Below are 26,251 nucleotides of genomic sequence, written 5' to 3' on the forward strand. Positions count from 1 at the left end.
GTGCAACCTCTATAGGGTTCAGGTATTGCCTCACGCTACCAGTAGTGACACTGACCCTAGCCATATGCAAAACTAGTGAAAAACAGTAAAAAAAAAGATGAGTAGAGTAAAAAAATGTCAGTGGCCTCCACCTGTAAAACTATTCCTATTTTGGAGGTTGCCTCATTTTTTCCCATCTAGTGCACATGTTTTTAATTTCATTAACACCAATGCAGCTGAAACTGATTAACAACCCCCTCTGCTACTTAACTGACCAGATCAATATCCCAGGAGTTTAATTGACTTGCTGCTATACTCTGAATAAAAAGTGTTCCTTTAATTTTTGTGAGCAGTGTAAATTCACATCAGTCCCTGCCCTCAAGGAGCTTACAACTTAAGGTCCCTAACTCACATTCATACATAGACATACTAGGGACATTTTAGACAGAAGTTAATTAACCTACCAGCATGTCTTTGCAGTTTGGGTGGAAGCTGGAGTTTTGGTATAAATACACGCCCATGATTTTCTACATTTGGACTTTTGGAAAATAAGCGGAGAGAGGTCTGTACAATGCCCTACTTACTACTGACCTCTGTATACTGCTCTACCTATTACTGACCTCTTTACACTACCCTACATGCACAGTCCAGTAATATTTATTCTATTAGGTGTAGCACCCTCCTAGGTAGGTGCTAGGAAAAAGCATCTATTGCTTCTTCTGCTTATCAGGGGAGCCTGATCTGTTAGGTTGCCTGTTGCATGTCTCCAGGTGTGATTCACTGGGTCCGAGGGAGGCGGGACCACGCACCCATCATTTGCTTACACCACTGAATCTTGGTCCATAGGTTAAGAGAAATAAAATCATGAATGTTAGCAGATATATGAATACCCAGGTATTTAATAGTGCAGGTGAGTTTCGGTGGTAGAGTATGATCCCAGGCGGCCTCCGCCCCAGCATCAACAGGGAGGACCAAGGACTTATGCCAGTTGGTGTGGAGGCCCGAGAGGGCAGCAAATTTGTCAAGAATAACTAAGATTTCCCATAGGGACGGTCCAGGATCACGGAGAAACAGTATAAGTTCGTCAGCATACAAAGCTAGTTTCTCAATTATGGAGCCTACTGGAATGCCCCGAACTCGGGGTGACAGCCTAATGACTGCTGCCAAGGGCTTCATGGCCAGCGTGAAGAGAGCCGGCGACAATGGGCATCCCTGCCTCGTCCCCCTTCTGACCCGGAAGGGCGGAGACAAGCGCCCATGGAGCTTAATGTTAGCCGAGGGCCTAGTGTACAGTAGGCGGATCCATTTCAGAAACACCAGACCAAACCCAAAATGTTCTAGGACTTCAAACAGGTATCACCAGCGTACAGTATCAAATGCTTTTTCTATGTCCAATGACACCAAGATCCACGTGCCCGAGTCAGGAGGGGGAAGTTGTAGATGGGTAAACACCCCCCCTAATGTTTATGTCAGTTGATTTGCTGGGCATGAAACCAGTTTGGTCCATGTTAACCAAGGAGGGTAGCACCCTCATCAGTCTGGTGGCCAAAACCTTCGTGAGAATCTTGAGGTCATAGTTTAGGAGGGAGATGGGTCTGTAGGAGGAGCAGTAAGTAGGATCCCTACCCGGTTTGGGCCTGGTACATACTGTCTGGGAGAGCATCTGCCTCCAGACTGTGAGTGAAAAGCTCTTGAAGCCTGGGAGCCAAGTGTTTAGAGTAGATTTAATACCACTCGCCCGGTAGGCCGTCCGGCCCCGGGGACTTATTGTTTGGGAAGGAGGCAATAGCAGCCTTGATTTCCAACAAGGGCAGTGGCTGATCCAGTGCCTCTCTGTCCTCGTCTGAAAGCGCGGGAAGATGAAGCTCCCCAAGTAGGGGGCCCTGGGGATCCGGCAGCAGATCATCATATAGTGCTTCATAATATGTGAAAATTTAACGTAGAATGTCAGCCGGGTCCGTCACCATGTCCCCAGTGGGAGACCTAATTCCTGGAACTACTGTTTGATATACCTGTTCGGCAACCAACCGGGCCAACATCTTGCCATTCTTGTCCCCTCCTTCTTCAAACAACTTGGAGCGTAGTCGCTTTGCATCTCTATGTACCAGGTAAATATAGTGCAGTTTCAGGTACCTACGCACCTTCGCTAATGTGGAGCCCTTCTTAATTTTTATTGGGGCCGTCGCACCCTAGTGAACTTTGATCTCTTCCGTGATGTCCAGGTAGATCTCCACCCCTCAAAGGTTGCCTGCCCCTGCTGTACTAAACCGAGTGATACAGATAAACCGGCACAACTTATGTAGTTGGATTTGTTTCATTTGAGGCTGGTTACTCCACTTGATATACTGTATATAAGGGGTTTCAACTACTTTAAATAAATGGTATAGATGACACTAAGAGGCTGGTTTACATGAAGTGTGCATCCACAATTAAATTCCCTGTTTTTGTTTTTTAGTAAGTTGATTTTAGTAGCCAAAGGATGTACCCTCTAACCCGGGGGTAGGCAACCTTAAAGAGTTGGAGATCTACCTGAACAACATGAGAGAAGTCAAAGATCACCGGGCATAGTGTTGCCTCACACCTGATTTAAACCTCTAAATGCGGTACTACTGCAACATTTGCCTCCTCACCACCTGTCAAACACACTCGGATCGCTTTCAGAGGAGCAGCAGTGCTTGCTGCACTTGTGAATGAGCCCTAATTGCATTCGGCAGTGGCACCCTTAGGGCTTGTTCACACGTAACGTTGGCGGATGGTAAAATCCTGTAGTTGAATCGCGGTTTTACCGCGATTCATGCTGCAGCAGGAATTAAGCCCCCTTTTGCTTTTGGTGGGTGCTACCGCCTGCCAGTCACGACCCATTCAAGTAAATGGGGCCACTCTGCAAGTGCCCCGCAATTGCACGCTTCTGCGGAATCCAAGGGATTAAAGCAGGTAATGAGAAAGCAACAAAACACTGCCTGCTTTAACGCCTTGTTTGCTGTACTGCACAAGGTTGCAGGGCCTCTGGAGAGTGGCCTCATTCACTTAAATGGGTCATGCTTGGCAGGTGCTATACCCACTAACCATGACAGGGCCTATATCTTCTACTGTGGCTGTGAAGTGTACAGGTACAGCCCTAGCCACTGCAGCTAAAGGGGATGTGGTTGGGGCTTGGTGGTGAAAAAACGTCCTCAAACTGCAAATTTGAATGAACCCTTACTGCTCCAAGCCCCCTATAAGGCTGCTTTCACACTTATGTGCTACGGTTTACCTGTGTGGGTAAACCGCAGCACATCAGTTTGAAAGCAGCCCTTTGCTATTATGCTTAATGTATTGCTTCACACTGACCTGAAGATCTCTCTTCTTTCCTGAAGCTGGCACCACTCTGGAGACCGCTAGCTGAGATAAGAGGTGGAGTGCAGTTGGTATTACTCCGCATGGGACAGGAGCAAGCACTACAGAGGAGGCCTTGACTTATTTTGCTCCTGCTCCATACTACAGCTCCAACTTTACAAGTAGTCCCTTTGCATTTCCCTCTGTTTGATGCTCTGGGATGGTACTCTACTGGGTGGTACGGGGATTGCCACATATTGGAGTTACAAATTACTTCTTGCCTTGGGGTGACTGAGGATCACCACTCCAGATTCACCTATCTGTACCATATTCCATTATGTTTGCCTGAGTTTACTTCATAATGTATAGGCTGACACTCATGTTGGCATGCAACAAAACACATTGCAACGGATTGCAATAATATGAATCCCCTTACATTTGCCTTGTACTACAAGCTGGATAATTACTTTGAGCAATATCTCCAGTTTATTTTTGTTGAGAAATATTTTTATTTCACGTTTTCATGGATACAATACCAAGAGAAAATCTCCAGGCAGTGCTAGTGCAACTTCAGAAAAAAAATATACAGTAGCTGGAGCAAAGGCTAAAGAATTGGGCTACAGGCAATGTTAGAGGTAGAAGGTTCAGGAAACCAAAATGAAACAAATCACCGCTCTGAAACAATCAGCTGAGCCAGATGGATCCCGAGCAGCTGTGGCAGTCCTGTAGGAATGGGTGCTCACCAAGGTCCGTGACCTGAGGAATCCATGTAAATGAAGAAGAAAGTGGCACTTCCAGACCCAGGAACTTGGAAACTTGAATTTATTTCTTCAAATCATAGGTACAACATCAGACAAGACCACAAGACAGACTGGACAGCAGACGCGTTTCACACCTTGTGCTTATTCATTGCAATGAATAAGCACAAGGTGTGAAACGCGTCTGCTGTCCAGTCTGTCTTGTGGTCATGTCTGATGTTGTACCTATGATTTGAAGAAATAAACTCAAGTTTCCAAGTTCCTGGGTCTGGAAGTGCTACTTTCTTCTTCATTTACAGAGGTAGAAGGTTACCAATGTACATGTCAATGATCCGTGTAGCGATGTGAGCCTGTTGCAGGGCTGGGACAAGGGGTGGGTAGGAGGGGAAGTTGCCCTGGGTGCAATGGTTTATTGCAGGGATGGGGGGGTGCCTTGACCCTAACCCTAAGGGAAGGGGGGGGGGTGCAGATTGGCATCCTTGCCCTGGGCGCTGGATGACCTTGTCCCGACACTGGCCTTGAGGCCTCCAAAATAGAGTCCATGGATATTAGACCATTAAAGGTCTTATGTACACCAATAAAAGAGCCCATATTTAATTTCAGTTTATATATCATCTCAGCTATTTTAAACCATAACGAACAGAAGAAGGAGAGCAATAGAGGGTGGGAAAGGAGCTGGGCCCCTACCTAAGTGAAAAGAGGGGTCAGAAGACGAAGAAGGGAAGAGAGGAGGGAGGAGGAAAGGATCAATCTGGTTGTAAGAGCTTCTTGAACTTTACTTCTCAAATCCAAGTATATAAGTCGAGCATAGAGGGTCCAAGTGTTCGCCACCAATAGGAGACAATTAACGACTCCATAGCAGTCAAATGTGTAAAACTAGTTATATGGCATTATTAGACTCATCAAGTGGTGGCAGGCCCAGCAGACACATGGCAGGGTTGAGCAAGATGGTATAAGTGGTAAAGGATCTTCAATGGGTTCTTTTTGTAGACTGTACAGAAATTGGATATGTAATTAGTTTTCCAAATATTTCCCCATCCTGCCATTGTAAATTCTCTTATAACAGTGTGTTCCCATGCTGTCATGTAGTTGTGTTTTGGGGATGGATCAGAATCTGGAATCTGTGGTCATAAAAATTTTGTAACATTCAAAACTAGCCCTCTGCATGTTGAACCCTTAATGCAAAGTTTCTCAAAGGGCATGGGAGACTGAGAAAGTTTACTATAGGTTTTGGCAAGGATTCTGCAAAAAGTTTTTTTTGGAGATAGCTAAACAAGGATCTTAAGGGGAGGTCATAGCACTCTCTTAGAATAGGGAAAGGAGAAAATACCCAAAAAGTTACTACCAATTTGTGTTCATTGAATGTTGTAAAGAATCTTCCCATGCATGACTGGCCTTAGCTGCTTCTGTCGGCAAACCAAGTAAAAATAGTCATAATGCACACATCTTTAAATTGATTTATTTTACATTACTATAAGCTAGAACATATAGAAAAATTAGCTTGTCTTATTTTAGGGGTATCCTGTTATTATCCAAGCAACATCCAACTCTCCAAAAGTATATTTCCATTGGCAGCCAAATTCGAGAAACCCTCCAATATATGTTTTCCCATTCACACAGCATACCTAAAAATAATTAAATAAATAAAAAAATCTTATATATATATATTTTTTTTTTAAGCAGATTTATGCTCAGGGCTCTAAAAGGCAGCTTGAAATTGGTCATAATAGCTTCTAATCTGCAATTAGGGGAGAGACGGAGAGAGAGTTTTTTTATTTTTTATAGAGAAAATAAACCTACATTGTACCACTCAAGCCTTGTGCTCTTTAACCCTTTGTTAGGACAGACAGCGTGCATATGTCGTTTACAACTGATAATGAAGACCTGCCAGCATAGTACAGACAGTGTTAAAGAGGTTGTAAACTCAAAAAAATAAAAAAATAAAAACCTGTAAGACAAAGGCATAATGAGCTAGTATGCATACTATTGCATACTAGCTCATTATGAAATACTTACCTTATTACGAAGCCCCCGCAGTGCCACCCGCTCAGCAGTGACACAGCTGCCATTTTCAGCCATCCTACTTCCTGGTTCGCGTTCTCCGCCCATCTGATTGACCGGAGGCGCGATGACATCACTCCCGTGCATGCGGGAGCCGTTCATGGCACAGGGCTTTGAAGGAATGGCACGGGTGGCTGTTCCGTCAGAGCGCCTGCGCCAATGACGTCAACGGCTGCAAGAAAAGTAAATATCTCCTAAACGGCGCAAGTTTAGGAGGTATTTACAGTACCTTTAGGTAAGTCTTATGATAGGCTAACCTATAGGTACAACTTACAGAGGGGGATTTACAACCTCTTTAATAATTGTGATAACCATTAACCACTTGCCGACTGCCCACAGTATATTTACTGCGGCAGTCAGCCCCTCCTGGGCAAAGCGATGTAGTACTACGTCGCTCGCCCAGGAACCTGCAGGGGGCGAGCGCGCGCCGCCGGAGGCGTGCTCCCGCCCCCCGCTCGTTCATGGCCATCTCCGCGCGTGTGACCGGCGGCTCCGATGTCCGCCAGTCATTCGCAATCTCCCGCTGGAGAGGGAGAAAGGCAGGCAGCTGATGTAAACAAAGCCGCCTGTCATTCTCCCTGGTGTAACTGCAGAGATCATACGATCCTGCTATGTAGGATCGTATGTCTCTGTGGTTACATCACAAGCCACGCCCCTTTACAGTTAGAATCACGCCCTAGGGACATGCTTAACCCCTTGATCACTAATAAAGTTAACCCCTTCCCTGCCAGTGTCATTTTTACAGTAACAGTGCATATGTATAACACTGATTACTGTAGTAATGTCACTGGTACCCCCAAAAGTGTCAAAAATTTTAGTCAGGGGTCCGATCTGTCCGCCGCAATGTCGCAGTCCCGCAAAAAAAAATCGCAGATCGCCGCCATTACTAGTTTAAAAAAAAACAATAAAAATGACATAAATCTTTCCCTTAGTTAGTAAACGCAATAACTTTTGCACAAACCAATCAAAATACGCTTATTGCAATTTATTTTACCAAAAATATGTAGCAGAAAACAAATTGGCCTAAAATGTTAAAAAAATTAGATTTTTACATTTTTTTGGGGGGAATTTCATATAACAAAATGTGAAAAATATTATTTTTTCAAAATTGACGCTCTTTTTTTTGTTTATAGCGCAAAAAAAATAAAATCGCACAGGTGATCAAATACCACCAAAAGAAAGCTCTGTTTGTGGGAAAAAAAGGACGTCAATTTCATTTGGGTACAGCGCCGCACGACCGCGCAATTGTCCGTTAAAGTCATGCAGTGCCGAATCGCAAAATAGGCCCTGGTCTTTGAGCAGGAAAATCCTCCGGGGCTTAAGTGGTTAACTCACCAGCTTCCTCCTAAACATTAGATAGAAGGGGAAAGCTGGGTAGGATTGTTAAGCAGTTAAAAGGTAAGCAGCATTTTTAATATTTCTTCACGTTATTCTATGTTAGCGGAAACATATAAAATATAACGTAGCTATTACGCAAATTTGGATGCCAACGTGGAATTACACTTTACAATGTGAAGAGTAGGGAATGATTATTCTTGTGTTTTGGTATACAGACTGCTTTGTAACATAAAACCGCTGAGTTCATAGCTGCAGGCATTGTCTTTCACACAAAACTGCCACTCCCTATGTGTTATCATTTACTTTAATGTGTCATAGATAGGGCACCTGTTTCTGCACTAGGAATTGGTTTGTCACAGGTAACATGAACAAAATGAGTCTGCATACATGAACCAATCAGAGTGAGTGTTCATTATCTATAGCACTCTGAAAAAGGATCTGCCCTCTTTGTGAACAGTGTTTTCTATTTTCTATTGGATCAACTGTTTTTTTTGTCAGTTCTACTAGTTTGGAGTTTAACCACTTGAGCTCTGGAAGATTTTACTCCCTTTACAATCAGGGCATTTTTTGCTATTCGGCACTGCACTACTTTACCTGGCAGTTGCGTGGTCGTGCAACACTGTATCCGCATGACATTTATATTTTTTTTTCACACAAATGGAGCTTTCTTTTGGTTAGCTGCAATTTTTTTTTTAAAAACCCTGATATTTTCTATTTTATGTTATAAAACATGTCAGATAAAAAAAAAAAAAAATCTAAATTCTTCATAAATTTAGGCAAAAATGTATTCTGCTACATGTCTTTGGTAAAAAAAAATCCCAATAAGCGTATATTAATTTGTTTTATACATTATATGGGGCTGATTTACTAAAGGGAAAAAGACTCTGCACTCTACAAGTGCAGTTGCTCCAGAGCTTAGTAAATGAGCAGAAACTCTGCTGACTCCCATCGTTCAATCATCTGCCAACAAAAATGCTGTGTTTTTTTTTTTCTCCCTTGCACGTGATTGGGTACTCTTTGCAAAGTGAAGCATTACCTCATTTACTAAGCTCTGGAGCAACTATACTTGCAGAGGGAAACTGCACTTTGCAAAGTGCACAGTCTATTTGCCTTTAGTAAATCAACCCCATAGTGTCTACAAATGATAGTATATATACACTGGAATTTTTATTTATTTTATTTTTTTTATACTAGTAAGGCCTCTTGCACACGATACTCCTGTTTGATCATCTCCTTTTTCAGCTGTAATTTTTGTTTTATTGAAAAGCGCGCATTTGCGAGAATTTGCGTAAATTTGTGCCTCTGAATATGCAAGTTTTTTTTTTTCAGATCAACAGTATTATATCGCGTGCGTTCATTTGATCGCATTTGCGCGTATTTGCGCACAAATGCGCGTATTTGCGCGCAAATGCACGCATGAGGCGTAAATTACTGTCCAAAAATGCCGATTTTTCTATTTTGTTTTTACTGAAGAATACGCGGCGCTCATTTACGTGCCAGTGTGCATAGGCACATTAGAATGAATGGGCTCTATTTTAGCTCATAAAAAAAGGTTGATCAGCAACTTATAGTGGGACTTTGGGGTTGATCAGCAACTTATAGTGGGACTTTGATAGTGTGGTGGGCCGTCTGACACTAACTGACACTTTGCAGGAACTGGCTAAATGACACTGACATCACCAGTGACACTCAAACTGTAATCAGTGCTAATACTACACACTGTCACTGTACTAAGGACACTGGCTGGGAATGGGTTAACATTTAGGGGGAACAAGGGGTTAATTGTGTGCCTAACAATGTGTAATGTGTGCTGTTTTTTAATATCTCTTTGTTTATTATCCCTGCAAAGGGATGATTCCCTTTTGTACAGACAATCAACAAATTGCTCTGGGCTGTGACTGGACAAAGCCGATCAGCAGTTCCCGGCCATAAATCATTGGTGCTGACTGAGTCCTGCTGTGTTCAATCACAGCAGAGCTGGCTGGCAGGGGCACCTTGAACCCAGAAGAAAGCTGCGACGTACAGGTACATTACAGTGCTTGTATGAGCCACCCAGTTGCAGTATATGTGCTGCGGGGGGTCGGGCAACATGTTAGATTTGAAAAAAAAAAAAACACTTACAATGGAATCCATAGAGTGTTGTATATACTCTTTAGCCACTTAAGCCCCGGAGGATTTGGCTTCCCAAAGACCAGGCCCTATTTTGCGATTCAGCACTGCGTGACTTAAACGGACAATTGCGCGGTCGTGCGACGCTGTACCCAAATAAAATTTACGCCCTTTTTTTCCCACAAACAGAGCTTTCTTTTGGCGGTATTTGATCACCTGTGCAAATTTTACTTGCGCTATAAACAAAAAAAAAACTTTTGAAAATTTTGAAAAAATAACAATATTTTCACATTTTTTTTATATGAAATTCCCCAAAAAAATGTAAAAATCTAATTTTTTAACATTTTAGGCCAATTTGTTTTCTGCTAAATATGTTTGGTAAAAAAAATCGCAATAAGCGTATTTTGATTGGTTTGCGCAAAAGTTATTGCGTTTACTAACTACGGGAAAGATTTTTGTCATTTTTATTGTTTTTTTTTTTTTTACGAGTAATGGCGGTGATCTGCTTTTTTTTTTTTTTGCGGGACTGCGACATTGCGGCGGACAGATCGGACCCTTGACTGACATTTTTGACACTTTTGGGGGTACCAGTGACATTACTACAGTAATCAGTGCTATACATATGCACTGTTACTTTAAAAATGACACTGGTAGGGAAGGGGTTAACTTTATTGGTGATGCAGGGGTTAAGTGTGTCCCTAGGGGCGTGCTTCTAACTGTAAAGGGGTGTGGCTAGTGATGTAACCACAGAGCCATATGATCCTACATAGCAGGATCGTATGATCTCTGCAGTTAGATCAGGGAGAATGACAGGTGACTTTGTTTACATCAGCCGCCTGCCTTTCTCCCTCTCCACAGGGAGATCGAGAGTGACCGGCGGACATCGGGTGCGCTCGCCCCCTAGAGGCTCTCAGGCTAGCGACTTAGTACTACGTCACTTTGCCTGTGCGTGGCTGACTGCCGCGGTAAATATACCCGGGGGGCGGTCGGCAAGTGGTTAAAATCTGTGTTGTGGTCATGCGACAAATGGCAAAACTTGCAACAGATTCATGTAAGTGTCAGTAAGGTGTTCGTGATTTGGTTGCAACTCTAAGTAAACTGTTGCAAGCATCTTTTGGAAGAAGTTGGGAGTGTAATGAAAACAAACACTATATTGTCAAAAGTATTGGGACACCTGCCTTTACACCACATGAACTTTAACGACATCCCAGTCTTAGCCCGTGGGGTTCAATATTGAGTTGGCCCACCCTTTGCAGCTACACTAGCTTCAACTCTTCTGGGAAGGCTGTCCACAAGGATTAGGAGCGTGTCTATGGGAATGAATTTTGAAAGCTTACTTTGTGAAGATCCCCACACATTTTCTTCCTTGAATTCTGTGACATGAATTCACTATGTCCTGTGACTAGGCACTGCTGTGTCACACATTTCACAGAGCCTGCCTTCTGAACTACAGATGCTGAGAGGAGGAGTTTCAAGAGGCGGAGCCAGTACAGGAATCACTTCTTGCAGGCAGCGGGGGACCATGGGTAATGTAGTCCTTAGAAATTACAGAGGTGAAGCTGCAAAGTCTGCAGGAAAATCAGAAAGTTGTAAAAAGAGATGGCCAGCAGAAAAGCATCACGCACAACATGAAGGGAAATTTTAATAAGTAAGCTTATATTGGATCGCCCAAAATAACTATTGTTTGTATTGTTATTACAATTTAGATGTTATAAAGTGATAGTGTGTGTGGTGACCAAAGAACTCCTTTAAAAATAAACATTATTGCTAAATTATCTCCAAGATGGCAGAGGTCTTTTTTACCTTCTCTATCTTATCACTGATATGACAGTATTCCCTTGTGAAATATATGCAACAATAACGCCATATAGTAAAAGTGTAGCAAAAAAGAACTACTTGAATTTGTCGCATGTGTCTGAGTTAACAAGGTAAAGGTTGCAGGGTTTTCCTGGCGTGTGGCGGCCTACTACATTCACAGAACAAAAGAGAGAACAATGGACAGGATTTTTAGGGCACCAAATAATAAAGGTTCAAGCTTGGTCTGTGCACATGTTGATGCTGTTCCATCCACGTGCTTCTGCAGTAGGCAAACTTGAATTTAGCATTAAAATTGCCCTTTCTTGTTGCCATTTGCCTCTTGGTGGATGTCATCCACTTGATGCTATTCTTTTTTGGAACCTTTTCTTTATGACAACCGACACAATCAGTTGGTTGCGGCAATAGTGGCGCCCTTTGTGCTTAAATCCAGCAAACACCATGGAGGTTGTTACTAGGCGAAAGGATCTTTTCTTATCACTATACGACCTGAATCACTAATTTATCAATTCACTGACCCCCTGAAGGAGACGCACAGTATATGAATGTTGAAACGTGTTGGGGTTGAATGCTATGACCATAGGTTTTTCTATGTCTCAATGTGAATTTGATGATTCCAGTTGATTGATTAATTTATGATTTGGTGCCCTAAAAATCGCATGCATTATTTTTTCTTCTTTTAAGGGATGTGGCACCATGCTTGTTTCAGACATGGATAGAATATAATTATTGCATTCTACTACATACACATTTGTTGCAAATTCTTTATTGAATCAACCCCTTTATCTTTTCCCCTGTAGAACTTTTCCTCTGTATATTTAAAAACAAGTCAGTAATGACAGCTTCCACATTGCTATCCACAAAGGGTTCCCTTTAAAGTCTATCTACACCCAAAAACAAAAAGTAATATCTTGCAGCTTACCAGTCCATGTAGACGAGCCTACATTTTTTTTTTTTTTGTTTCCTTTTATTTTTACTAGGCAATGGCTTTTGCACAGGCTTGAATTTAAAAAAAAAATAGCTTCCCATAGAGTAGTAATACTTTATTAAAATATATATATATCGCAGGAAAACAGCTCACATTTAACAAGTGGTTAAAGGATACATCCACTTTCTTGGGGGAAAAAAATCAGCAAATAAAGAAAAACAATATAGCGTATACAATTGCAACACGAATCATATTGTAATTGAATGTTATTAAAAATTACCTTTCCTTTTCAATCTGCAGCTGTTGTAATTTTCTGAAAATGCAATGCAGTATGGCTACCTGGAGCTGTTCTGTACACAGAATGTATACTGACCACACCCCAGAAACATCATTTCCTGCTTGTGTGATTGGCTCACTGATTTTTCCAGAAGTCTGCCTAAAGGCCCGTACACACGTACCGATCGTCGGCATACAAACGTCGGTGGACGAAGGATCTGCCGATTGTACGCGTGTTAGTATGGTGCCTCCGACAGATGTCTGCGCACAATCCGCGGACAAAAGTCTTTCGTGCAAACATGAAAATATTTGTATGCCGACACCAGAACGGACGATTGTTCGCCTGTCAGTACACAATTCGGCCGACACACAGCTACAAATCCCAACACGCATGATCAAACCAAATGAGTTCCCGGAAGAATTTTCTCTAGTAAACTCCACATTTTATTCAGAAAGAACTTTCGGCTCGCGGAAGTCCAAGAAATAGGTGAAATGCGGAGCACATGCTCATCTTGATAAATGTGAGAAGAAGGAAGATGCTGCTCATAATGCCATACTTTTCTAATAAAAAGGCATGTGTTCTGTTATGATGAAGATAATGTTTGTCTATTCTATCTGTTCTATCAAATTTTAGAATTAAATAATTTGAACTCTTCACCATTATTTTTGTATTTTCACACCAAAGATCTAACTATTGATATGACCCTTTATTCTTGTATGAATTAATGTCTAAAACATATTTTTCAGGTTATGCACAATATTAAACATGTTAACAAATTCAGATAGGCCATTTTTTATTTTCAATTTTCTTTATTTTTTGGATCTCAGCAAAAAAAAACCAAAGCAAACATCAATACTTTCCGTATAATAAACTAAACATAAAAAAGGTCCATTTGGACAAAATTAAACTAGAAACTGGCAAACAGGGGTAAAATAAATAATAGGGGGTTACACAAATTAAAGTGGCTGGTAACTGTAATCAGGTTGCCATGAGGGCAGGTTTGGATCCTGCTGGCCATATTGCCACTGGCCATGTGGCATTTGGCGAGGTGGTGGGTGTTGTGGAGGTGGAGGTGGAGGTGGAGGTGGAGGGCACGGGTGCTCCTGGCATGCGTGGCTGTGCTCATTAAGTATGCCGTTTTCTGCGTTTTGCAGCACATCCAGAATAATTTTTCTGGCATACTGACACTGCCTGAGGTCCACCTTATCCAGGATTTTGGCAGTCATATTCCCGAAGGACTCATTGGCCTCCGGTTTCCTACGGAGGGCTATGGTGGCCTCCTGGATAAACTCGTCGGTGATGTCATCCACGTGCTTCCTCTTTTGCCTCCGTTTGGCAGGAGGAGGTGGTGGTGGAAATAGTTCCGCAGGCTCCTCAGGCTCCACAGGCTCCCCAGGCTCCTGGCTGCAACCTGGCTCCTCCTCAGTGACACTTCCCTGTTGATGAAATGAACAATTGATTAGAATGTTATAGTGTATATAAAAAGTCATGTTTGTTATATTATTGTGAACAAATAGCAGACTTTACATACAGTGGCATATCTAGGGTCTCCAGTGCCCTTGTTGAGGAGCTGTATTTGGCAACAACCCCCCCCCCCCCCAAGATCAATGTAAAACTGTAACCCACCCCCCCAAAAAAAAATTAAAGGGCATTAAAAGTTTCTAATTTGCCCCTTGTTTGCCCAGTGTAGAGCTCTCTAGTGGGCAATCATTGTCTCAGGTGTGAAAAAGAAAGAGAGGGTTGAGAGATAGAGAGAGGGAGAGAAAGAGGGGGTGTGAGAGAGAGAGGAGGGGGTTGCAGAGAGAGAGGGGCCTGAACTTGCAGAGGACTTGATGTAGGGCATTGAGGGTGAAGCAGTGCAGGGAAACAGGAATAAGGAAGCCACCTGCCTTGCTGACCCAGAGTGAGAGACCAGAGACATGGAAGCAAGGATGGATGGATCATTTGCAGGAGCTGTTAGTTTTGTATTAAAAAAGGTTGAGCCAGAGGAATGCTGAGGCTACAGCAGTGTTTCTTAGGACCAGAGGTGTGCTGGGGATGCAGCAGTGTTTGTAAGACCAGAGGTGTGCTGGGGATGCAGTGAGAGGCAGTCTCAGTCTCCTGGTCTTTTGGCTCAGCTGCTCTCAATGTTTTACACCTGCATGAAGCAGCTCTCAATGTTTTACACCTGCATGAAGCTGCTCTCAATGTTTTACACCTGCATGAATCCGCCTGCAAACTGGGGGTTCTGGGGTGTGCAGGCTGAGTGGATTGTTAAAATAAACAATAAAACAATGCCAATGTTTTTGTGACCCACCCCCCTTGGCCTGCGCCCCTGGCGGTTGCCTGTCATGCCAACCCCTTGCTATGCCCGTTTACCTAAAGGGTCAATTATGGTTTAGCTTATAATTTTGTTACATGATTACATTTTAGCAGACAATATATTGTGAAATGCCATACCTGAGTAAAACTCTCCTCCAGGAAATCCTCATCCTGGCTTGGATCTACCGACACTGAGCCCTCTGCCGAAGTAGAAGGCAGTGTAGAAATTGACGGCCTGGATTCCATGGTGTCTGCCAGGAACCGCATGTTATCATAGTACCACAGCCGTGGTACATATACATTCCGTGCCCCTGCTCCAGACTGGGTGGACTCCTCTATTTTTTTTAACTCCCGCCTGTAGGCAGTACGAATACTGTTTATTTTTTTGCGTATATACTCAAAATTTGCCCCAGGACAGACGGGCTTGTAGAAGGCCACCAAATGTTCCATGGCCTGTTTTCGGAGTTTTCGATTTTTATAATCCGCGGACTTCACTTGCCACAAACACGGCAGTTGCCTGAACTCATCAATAAAACTTATTAAAAAGTTGTGGGTGGTGAAATTGTCCACCATATTGCAGGACAGTATATGCCTGCAAGACACAAAACAACACAAAACATATTAAAATAGCATGTATTTTGGCACATAATAAAGATATTCCTAATAAAAGCTGTATAGGGCCCAAAACACACACTTTCTATTAAAAGAGTCGTACCTTTGTTTGTGGGGAAAAGTCGTGATTCGCCGCTCGATCGTGCTCCAACTCTCGATATGTCCGCTAGCGAATCGTCGGCCGAACGATCTGGCGTCCTTTAAATACAGCGCAGGCGTCAACTCCTCCTCCAGTGGCGGGCTTGTGCAGGGGTGTGTACGTGCCGAAGATCAGGCCTACATGCGACACTCACACCTGAGGCAGTGGAATAATAATTGTTTAATTAGGAACCATGTCTCAACAATCTGGGAGCTCAATTAGTGGGGGCCGAAGTGATTGGGCCACCCGAAAATCAAGGGCTACACCCATGTCAAAGCCAGAAATGGTGGAGATGGTCTCCATTTTAGAAAAAATGGATTACGATGGAAAGTTGGCAAATTACGATCGGCCCAATGCCAGGAAAGATGGCATCATGGACAAGGTGGTGGCCTGTTTGGTCAAAAAATTCGGTGTCGAGCGATCGAAAGATCAGATTCGGAAACGGTGGTCTGACCTCAAACACCGTGAGCAGGATCAGCTTTCCCAAATCCATCGGATTTTGAAAAAAAGTAAGTTTTATTTTTTCTTTATTTTTTTAATCATGCAATATGTTTTTTATAATTTTGTGTATGTTGTATTAACATGTCTAGATTATAATGTCTATGTAAAAAGTTAGATTACTCATTTTAGTTGTCATGTCGTGATTTGATCGATCTATTGTTGATGTTTTAGTATATGACATTAAAAGTCAGGAAGCCATAGTGAAAAATATATGTATTGTGTTGCAACGAACGTTCTTTCCTGCACGAATCTTCTCAGCAAACATTCCTATTAATCACAGATTATTATTCAAACCTTTAAATAGGAGAAAAACGTAAACTCCGTGCCAAACAATGGGAAAGGAGGAGGAGAGGTTTGGCAGCTCCATCGGCAGTTGTGGAACAAGATGAGGACATGGGCACAGAAGGTGGCACAGATTCCACTAAAGGTAATTGGTTCCTATGCACTGTCAAACATTAATGTACCATATTTTTCGTAGATAACCATGTACATGTCTTCATATTTGTTACTAAAAGAGCTATCAAGCAGGGCACCATGTCCTAACAAATGTACCTCTTGTGACTTTTATGATATGGCCAATGTTTTGTATTATGTAGATGAAGACATTATGCCGGAAATAATCCTGGTGGAGCCTACAAGTGACCAGACACCAGAGCAACAAGAAGGTTGGTAGTCACAGATTTTTGTGTAGTGGTATCATAGAAATATGTGTATTTGCAATGATTGTTTAACCTTATATTCTTGTATTCCCTTACAAATTTACATTGCAGATGTTGCATCATGCCAGGATGTGGCATCCCCAGCCATGTCAGAACCCCGATCTCCTGGCAACTTGCCAAGCAGCATGGAAGCCACTTCCGAAACTGTGGAGGAACCAGGACCAAGTGTCCAAGAGCCAATTGTGTGCCCACGTAGGTTTTTTCAGAATGATTTTTATCAGTGTTATTTTTAGCCTCCAATTTACAACACTAGTTCCCTATGGGAGCCTCTTTATTTGAATGGAAGTCGCACCGTAAGTCGGATCAGGATGCTCTGACTTGCGGGGCCACTTGCGTTGTGAAGATTTTTGAGGGGGAACTACACCAAAAAATTGAAGAACCCACCGTGGGTGTCCCCCCAAGTTCACAACCAGGCCTTTTGTGTGTGGTATTGAGTTTGAGGGTATGCCCACAACAAAAAGACAGCGTGGGTTACCCCCAAAACCCCTACCAGACCCTTATACAAGCATGCAGCTTGTCAGGCCAGGAAAGAGAACGAGCAAGCGGACCAAACACCCCCTGGACCACAGCAGGACACATGCCCTCAACATGGGGGGGTTTTGTTGCTTTGGGCCAGGGGGCCTCTGCACCGCACACCCAAAAGCACCTTACTCCCATGTAGAGGAGGACAAGAGCCTCATCCCCACAACCCTGTCTGGTGGTTTTGGGGGGTCATGCGGCCAGGGGGTTCCTAGGACTTTGGAAGCAACCTTTAACAAAGGGTGGCCCCCAGATCCCAGACCCCAATCACTATGTGAATGGGTATGGGGTACATAGTACCCCTACACATTAACCACATAAATGGAAGTGTATGTGAATAACGACAGGAGACGTTTATGAAATGTTCTTAAAGATCTTCATCCGGTCTTCTCCACTCTGCTCTTTGGATCTTCTCCTCTCCAGTCTTCTGCTGTCCAATCTTCTGCTCTTATGTTGTCTGCTCTTTTGCCCTAGGCTCTTCTTCTTCCTCCTGTCCTCCTCCAATGCTGTTGCCGTGCATTCTGCCCGTCTCTGGTCTCTGCATCTTAATATATATACATTACAACCATGCCCTCACAATGACGTCATCATGCGTTCACACCCCTAATGAATATATAGTAAGCTCAGGAGACCGGCAGAATCATCAGCAACAGCATTGGAGGAGGTCAGGAGGAAGATGAAGAGCCTAGGGCAAAAGAGCATAAGAACAGGGTAGGTATTAACTCGAGAGGAATTTAAAGATTACCTGCACACCAAATGTTTCTATATTATGACCTCATGTAGGTGATTCACATTGACTCCGTTGTATTTTATTTTCCAGATCATGTATTACACACTTGCACATTGGCCAAATTGACCCGTGAGGCTCTTCAATGCTGCTCAGACCTCGAGCAAATAAAAGAGACTGCAACGGCATTGCAAGGAAAGATGCGTGATTTTGTGGACATGCTTGCCAAATTTTAAAAATAATTATTTTAAAATTTTTTACTGTTTGTATTGGGATGTTCCCATTTTTATATAATATTTTAGGCCAGTTTTATGACACTCAGATGTTAAAGAGTGTACCCAAGTTTGGGAAAAGCACTTTCCAACACCCTAACCCTAACCCTAACCCTAACCCTAACCCTAACCCTAACCCTAACCCTGTGAATGTTTGATACTAAAACATTTTTACATTCAACAATGTGTGTTCAATTCTTTATTAGACTTTCGTTGGGGGGTCGAGGTCTAAAGCTGTGTAAAGAAGCACTAAATGTATGATGGCTGTCCTATTCACATATTTACATGTTAATGAAAGCATTTTGGACACTGCCATATGCAAGTTGCTGGAGGTGTCAATGAAATGTTAAAGATACCCCCAGTTTTAACGCATATCACAGTGCGATCTGACATTTCACACAGGATCGGAGCACACAAGTTTGAACGACTGTGCGATCCTATCCTGATGCGGCTGAATAAATGCATCATGTGCGACTTTTGTGCGAGTGCAGTGCGAATTGAGCCATACAAACTGTATAGCTGATTTTCGCATGAACATCTGATCGCATGTAATAAAGGAGCAGTGCGCTACGATATTACATGCCATCAGATGTGCAGTGTGAATTGAGACATACACTTTGTATGGCTACATTCGCACTGAACACGCATACAAGTCGCACATGACCCTTTATTTCTGATGTATCTGGATTGGATCGCACAGTGCTTAACACTTGTGGAATACAATCCTGTGGAAAAAGTAAGTGGCGGGTCACCCTTATGCAATGCTGGAAGGCTGCAAAGTCGCAGACTTCCCGCATCGCATAAGTGTGACTCAACACTCAAGGTACTAGCAGTCCTAGGATTCAATATGGCATTGATATTGCCAGTAGCAATCAGTGTAGGGAGATCAGTGTAATCTATAGTGTATTGCTTGTTCGTTGCTCTAGTTCACTTTCCATTACCTATATATATATAACACTTTGAGATGAACAATGATCAAGTTTCACATAACACTGACATATCCTAACATTGGTGGGCAGTGAGAAGGATGTCATAAATGAACACAACATAACAGGTGTAGGTACTTTGTTAATACCCTAATGTATTATCTGAAATATATAGTATGGGCAACTTCTGGACAATGAACACCAATATAAGGTGACATTAGATGAACCTTGGGTGTGACCTAGTTCTCAATGTGACAGGGTTTGTGTACATTTTGTGGGGTGCAGAAGGCCCTTGTATTTACACCACTGGCTAAAAAATAACACATGGCCATCATCACTTTGGATCAGCTGGTGAGAGACTACAGTCAAGAAACACACTGATGAATGTATTAACCCTTCCAAAGTCACACATATATAACACATGATTAACCCAAATAATTGTGTTTGGCATATGTGCCCAAATGATTATAATCCACAATACAGAATCATTGCAATTTTTGTTTAATGTGTTGAAAAATAATATATCTCTGACATTTATCTTGTGTGTCCAATCTTTAACAAGATTAATGTGTTTGTGACAGTGATTGCTGCCAGGACACAGCTCCTCTCCCCACGAAATAGTCCAGATATTCCTGGCGGATCTGACGGGCCCTGTGTGATGCCAATGCTGACCGTCCAACTTCCATTGACGGCATGGACTCCACTTGGTTAGAAGGTTGGGCCTCTCCACTTGTACCTGGCATAGCAGGGTCAGTATCCAGTTGCTGCAAGACATAATTTTGTGCATTCCTGCGTAGGAAGTTGTGCAAAATGCAGCAACACAAGACCACATTATCCACTTTGTACAGTGCCAGGTTTATGGACGTCAGGAATATCCGGAACCGGTTGGCCATTATCCCGAAGGCATTCTCCACAACTCTGCGAGCTCTGGACAACCGGTAGTTGTAAATCCTTTGGTCTGGGGTGAGGTTCCTCTGAGGGTAGGGCTTCATGAGATGCTCCCCAAGCGCAAAAGCCTCATCTGCGATAAACACAAAGCTCATACCCTCAACAGTTTGCTCCCTGGATGGCAGGTTCAGAGTGCCGTTCTTTAGACGACGAGCGAACTCCGTCTGATCAATAACTCCCCCATCCGAATTGCGGCCATTTTTGCCAATATCCAAAAAAATAAACTCATAGTTTGCATTAACTATGGCTAGCATGACTATACTAAAAAAACCTTTATAATTATAATAAAATGTGCCGGAATTCGGAGGGGGGACAATGCGGACGTGCTTCCCATCAATAGCACCCCCACAATTGGGAAAATTCCACTTCTCCAGAAATTGATCAGAAATCTCCAGCCATTGCTCTGCGTTTGAAGGAAACTGTGGGGAAAAAATAAAAAAAAAAAAATTAGTGCTTGAGCACATCACATTATTAATTACACACACAGTTGTCTGTTAAATGCTTATGCAACTTGCTAAAAAAATATACAACAGGAAGGCAAAGGTTTGGATATGGGGATGTAACATCTACATACATTTATTTTCAACCTCCTATTGTTCTTATATTGTAAAGGGCCATACACACTAGAAGATTCTCTGAAGACTTTTTCGTGCAGATTTACCTTTTCTATGTAGTGCAAGGGCCTACCAGATTGCATAGGATTTGAAAGTGTTTGTTGGACCTCATATTATTTGGTTTTGGTAAATCGGAAGGATAAATTGTTCTGACAATCTTCTAGTGTGTATGGCCCATTATACTCACCAGCTAGAGCTGAGATTTACAAACTACGGCCATCCAGCTGTTGCAGAACTACACATCCCATGAGGCCTTGTAATTCTCTGACATTCACAGACATGACTAGGCATGATGGAAATTGAAGTTCGTGAACAACTGGTGGCCCATAGTTTGAAGACCTCTGAACTTGAGCTTTGGTATATGCTGACTTTGAGATTTAGCATGTGGGTGGGGGGATGGGTAAGTAAAACTGGGCATTTATACATCAATTAGGGCTTGTGGTCAGTGAAGGTTTTAACATCATTACATAAACATACAGAATCATAGGTGGGAATGGATGGACTGATGTATTTTAGATAAATCATTAACTAGGTACTAAAACATTGGCCAAGGAATAATTGTTTGAGGGAAAGCAATAAAATGACCCAAATTCAAAATACTGTTAACAGGCAATGCGTTTAGGGACACATAGGAGAGAATGGTGGGGTGGTTAGTGGGTAATTTTACAAATGGTTAAAGATAATCTACATCTTTACTACTATGTGCATGCGGACAGAGGGTAGTTTACAAATAATGGCCTGTGTCAATTGCTGTACATCCAAAAACATCATAATTCGGGTGAAACTAGTAATACATGTAATGTAATGTAAAAAATCAAACATACCTTGATATAGTCCTTCTGCAAGACCTTGATGATGGCAGAGCAGGTCTCAGGGATGATGACTCCAAGAGCTTGGGGGGAGATGCCTGTGGTGAACTTCAGATCCTGCAGGCTTCTCCCTGTTGCAAGATACCTCAACGTCGCAATTAACCTTTGCTCAGGAGTAATTGCAAGCCGCATACAAGTATCCTGCTTCAGAATATAGGGGGACACCAGGGCAAGAAGACGGTAAAAGATGGGATCCGTCATCCTCAAATAATTCCTGAAGTCATCAGGATTATTTTCCTGGAGCTCCCTCAGCAAGGACATATGAGAAAATTGATCACGGTTAAGCAACCAATTTTTCGTCCAGGAGGTCCGCTTCTTCTTCCTATTGCTCGTACGTCGTCTCAGAGCCAAAACTCCAACACTAACGACAGCAACGGACGAATTCACGGTCGCCATAATAAATTCTCGAACGATGTCTCGGAAAATAGCGAAATGTCGTCAACCAAACAAATGCTACCGAAATCAGCGCGAGATGCCCAGAAGGGTCACGGCCAAACACTCACTTCCTCTTTTGTAGCGGCGAACGTGCGTGGAACGTAGTGACGTCATTTTCTGTCGGAAGACAAATGTCCTGGGCAAGTTTTAAGCACTTTTCAACAGACAAACAACAAACACACCAGCCGCGAACATTTGTAGGACGTTCCGTCGGCCGACGATCGGTACGTGTGTACGGGGCTTAAGATATGTCAGATTTTAGGCATCCCCTGGAAAAAAAAATGTAATTTTTGGTGAGATACTCCCAATAAGAACACGTCTAAAGCGATGCAGGCCCAGCAGCTTTTCTCATTAGAGCCCTGCAGCTGCCACATCTGATAGATAATTATGAAACCACTCCCATTATACCCACTCAGCACAGAGGCACAAACAATGATTTCTTCAGAATAACAAAAGGTAGGAATCTGCAACAAAGTTTGTTAAAATCTCTGCAATGTACAGGGATCACCCAGAGGGGAATGTTTTTTTTTCTCAACAAAAGTGGAGTTACTCTTTAAGTTACACTAGACTCCAATAAGCATCATAATATAGCTGCTAGATGGCCACCAAATAGATATCATGCATGGGGGAAATTCTTTGAATCCTCACCAACATCCATCAAGTGGACACCAGTAAGCCTCCTCAGCTAGTCTCGTGTATGCATGATGTCACTGCTCAACGCGTTTCGGTGTATGTCTTCATCAGGTACCTGTTCCTTATGAGCTATGATGGATCAATTTGCTATAGGATGTGAAGATCTAAATGACTGTGATGCATATAATCGGCCCGACCAGTTGTAAGATATATGGGAGTTGCTGGGCATCTTTATTACACCATTTGCACTATTTGACCTTGTTATAACTTGTGGGTCATAATATTTAGTGATTGTGATTCCATAAGGTGGTGGCACATGTGGTGATTATTATTTGGAGAATACATTTTGCACTGTAGCTAATATGGATACTTATACTTGATAAAGACTATATTTTTTCAATTACAGATTTCGCAAATGCATGTATTGCATGTGAAGAACATTTGCTAAATAGAATCACTACTTGTTTTTGTTTTGTTTTTTTATTATGTATGATAAAGTTATAAGTAGCTGCTTTGTGTTCATTTTAATTTTTTTTACTGTTTGGTGCAGTGTCACATCAGCTTATATTTGGACTTCAAACATGTCTGTTTGTTTATCTCCATTATATGGTGGAACAATTAGAAAAGAGAGACAACTATTTTTTTTAACCTATATAAAGTGAGGAGACTGCATTTCTCCTAAGAGCAATGGGTATTTTCTGTACTTGCTGAAAATACCATTTACCTGAAAAAGGGAAACGAATGCAACCACCACCTCTAAGTACTAGTGTTCTGCAATAAATTAAATTTTTTGTTTTTATGGTTCAGAAACACTATAAATCCCTCGAAATAAAAAAGTAATCTGGCTTAAGCGGCGCTCCAGCCCCCCCAACCAAAAAATTAAAAGTCAGCAGCTACAAATACTGTAGCTGTTGACTTTCAATATTAGGACACTTACCTGTTCTGGGATCCTGCGATGTCTGCACCCCAGCTGATTTTTCAGTCGGCTCTTGGGTGCTACCGCCGCCATTCCTTCTGAGGGAAACTGGCAGTGAAGCCTTGCGGCTTCACAGCCAGTTTCCCTACAGTGCATGCACGAAGCGTACTGCGCTTTGTGAATGGCCCGCTCGCAGTGTAAGGAGGAGGGGGACTGAGCTTCCGGGTCACCTCGCTGTGGAGAGGTCAACAGGAAGTGGGGAGAGGTACCTGTCAAAAACATGTACCCGCTCCCCCCGAAAAGTGCCAAAGGTGGGGAAGCAAACAAGCGGAGCTTCCCCTTTTGGGTAGAGCTCGGCCTTAACTAAAGTGATTGTAAAGATTTAATATTTTTTCACTAAAACATTAAACATGTTATACTTACCTCCTCTGTGCAGTTGGTTTTGCATAAAGTGGCCTGGATCCTCCTCTTCTCAGCTCCCACACCAGCCCTCCTGGCTCCTCCCTCCTGCTGAGTGCCCCCACAGCAAACAGCTTGCTATGGAGGTACCTGAGCTTAGCTGCTGCTCTGTGTATCCATTCACACACTGGGCCACGGTTCGGGCCTGTCCCCTCTGTTTTCTGATTGGCTCACTGGCTGTGATTGACAGCAGTGGGAGCTAATGGCTCCCACTGCTGCAAATAGCCAATCAATAGTGCGAAGGTTTTTTACTTTCATGCATAGAACACAAGAAGGTAAAAAACATTGTGCCTTTACAACCACTTTCACATTTAGATCATGTGGAAGGGTTTGAATAGAAATTTTTTTTTCAATATTTCCTTTTTTTAAATAAAAACCTGCTTTGGAAAATATTATGCACATATAAAGCTTCATGCCATAGGGTAGGTCCTACATCTAAGGATTGGTTAGCTGTATTATATTACCTTTTTGTTCTGGAGTTTAAATAAACTTTATAGAGGGTTTGGTGTCTTTTTTTTTTTTTAAACTGTGTAATGTTTTAACTGTTTTATATCCATTAGGTACTAGTAATATACCGTATTTTTCACCGTATAAGACGCACTTTTTCTTCCCCAAAACTGGGGGGGAAAAGTTGGTGCGTCTTATATGGCAAATACACATTTGCCTGCCAGTTCCGGAGCCAGAAGTGGAGTCCTTGCCACGCCCCCAGCTCGCGCCTCACGCTCTGCCCTGCAGCGACTACTGGTAGTTATCCTCACTCAGACTGACTGTCTGAGCCGAGCGACCCGCACGATCGTTCTGTCCGCCCCCCCCCCCGTGCCGCTGTGTCAGAAGGAGCCGATGGCTCCGTTTTGACACTGTGAATCTCCTAAAAGTGTAGACCCAAGGCGCAGAGCAGCGCGCATCGAGCCCGCCCATTTGTATGACAGTAGCGAATGAAAATTCGCTACTGTCTCACGGATTCTCGGAGGACTCGAAGAGACGCGGGGACTGAAGAGGAAGCCGCCGCTAAAACAGGTAAGTCACTGTGGCTTGGTACGCTGTTCACTCTGCATTCTAGTCACTCCACATTGAAAGGGGGCACTCCACATTGAAAGGGGGCACTCCACATTGAAAGGGGGCAGGCTGTGGGCACTCCGCATTGAAAGGGGGCACTCCGCATTGAAAGGGGGCAGGCTGTGGGCACTCCGCATTGAAAGGGGGCACTCCGCATTGAAAGGGGGCACTCCGCATTGAAAGGGGGCAGGCTGTGTGCACTCCGCATTGAAAGGGGGGCACTCCGCATTGAAAGGGGGCAGGCTGTGGGCACTCCGCATTGAAAGGGGGCACTCCGCCATGAAAGGGGGCACTCCGCATTGAAAGGGGGCAGGCTGTGGGCACTCCGCATTGAAAGGGGGCACTCCGCATTGAAAGGGGGCAGGCTGTGGGCACTCTGCATTGAAAGGGGGCACTCCGCATTGAAAGGGGGCAGGCTGGGGGCACTCCGCATTGAAAGGGGGAAGGCTGTGGGCACTCCGCATTGAAAGGGGGCAGGCTGTGGGAACTCCGCATTGAAAGGGGGCACTCCGCATTGAAAGGGGGCAGGCTGTGGGCACTCTGCACTGAAAGGTGGCACTCCGCATTGAAAGGGGGCAGGCTGTGGGCACTCCGCATTGAAAGGGGGCACTCCGCATTGAAAGGGGGCACTCCGCATTGAAAGGGGGGAGGCTGTGGGCACTCCGTATTGAAAGGGGGCACTCCGCATTGAAAGGGGGCAGGCTGTGGGCACTCCGCATTGAAAGGGGGCACTCCGCATTGAAAGGGGGCACTCCGCATTGAAAGGGGGGAGGCTTTGGGCACTCCGTATTGAAAGGGGGCACTCCGCATTTAAAGGGGGCAGGCTGTGGGCACTCTGCATTGAAAGGGGGCACTCCGCATTGAAAGGGGGCAGGCTGTGGGCACTCTGCATTGAAAGGGGGCACTCCGCATTGAAAGGGGGCAGGCTGGGGGCACTCCGCATTGAAAGGGGGCAGGCTGTGGGCACTCCGCATTGAAAGGGGGCAGGCTGTGGGCACTCCGCATTGAAAGGGGGCACTCCGCAT

Source organism: Pelophylax lessonae (genome assembly GCF_965119305.1).
Source record: "Pelophylax lessonae genome assembly, chromosome: 4".
Classification (NCBI taxonomy): Eukaryota; Metazoa; Chordata; class Amphibia; order Anura; family Ranidae; genus Pelophylax; species Pelophylax lessonae.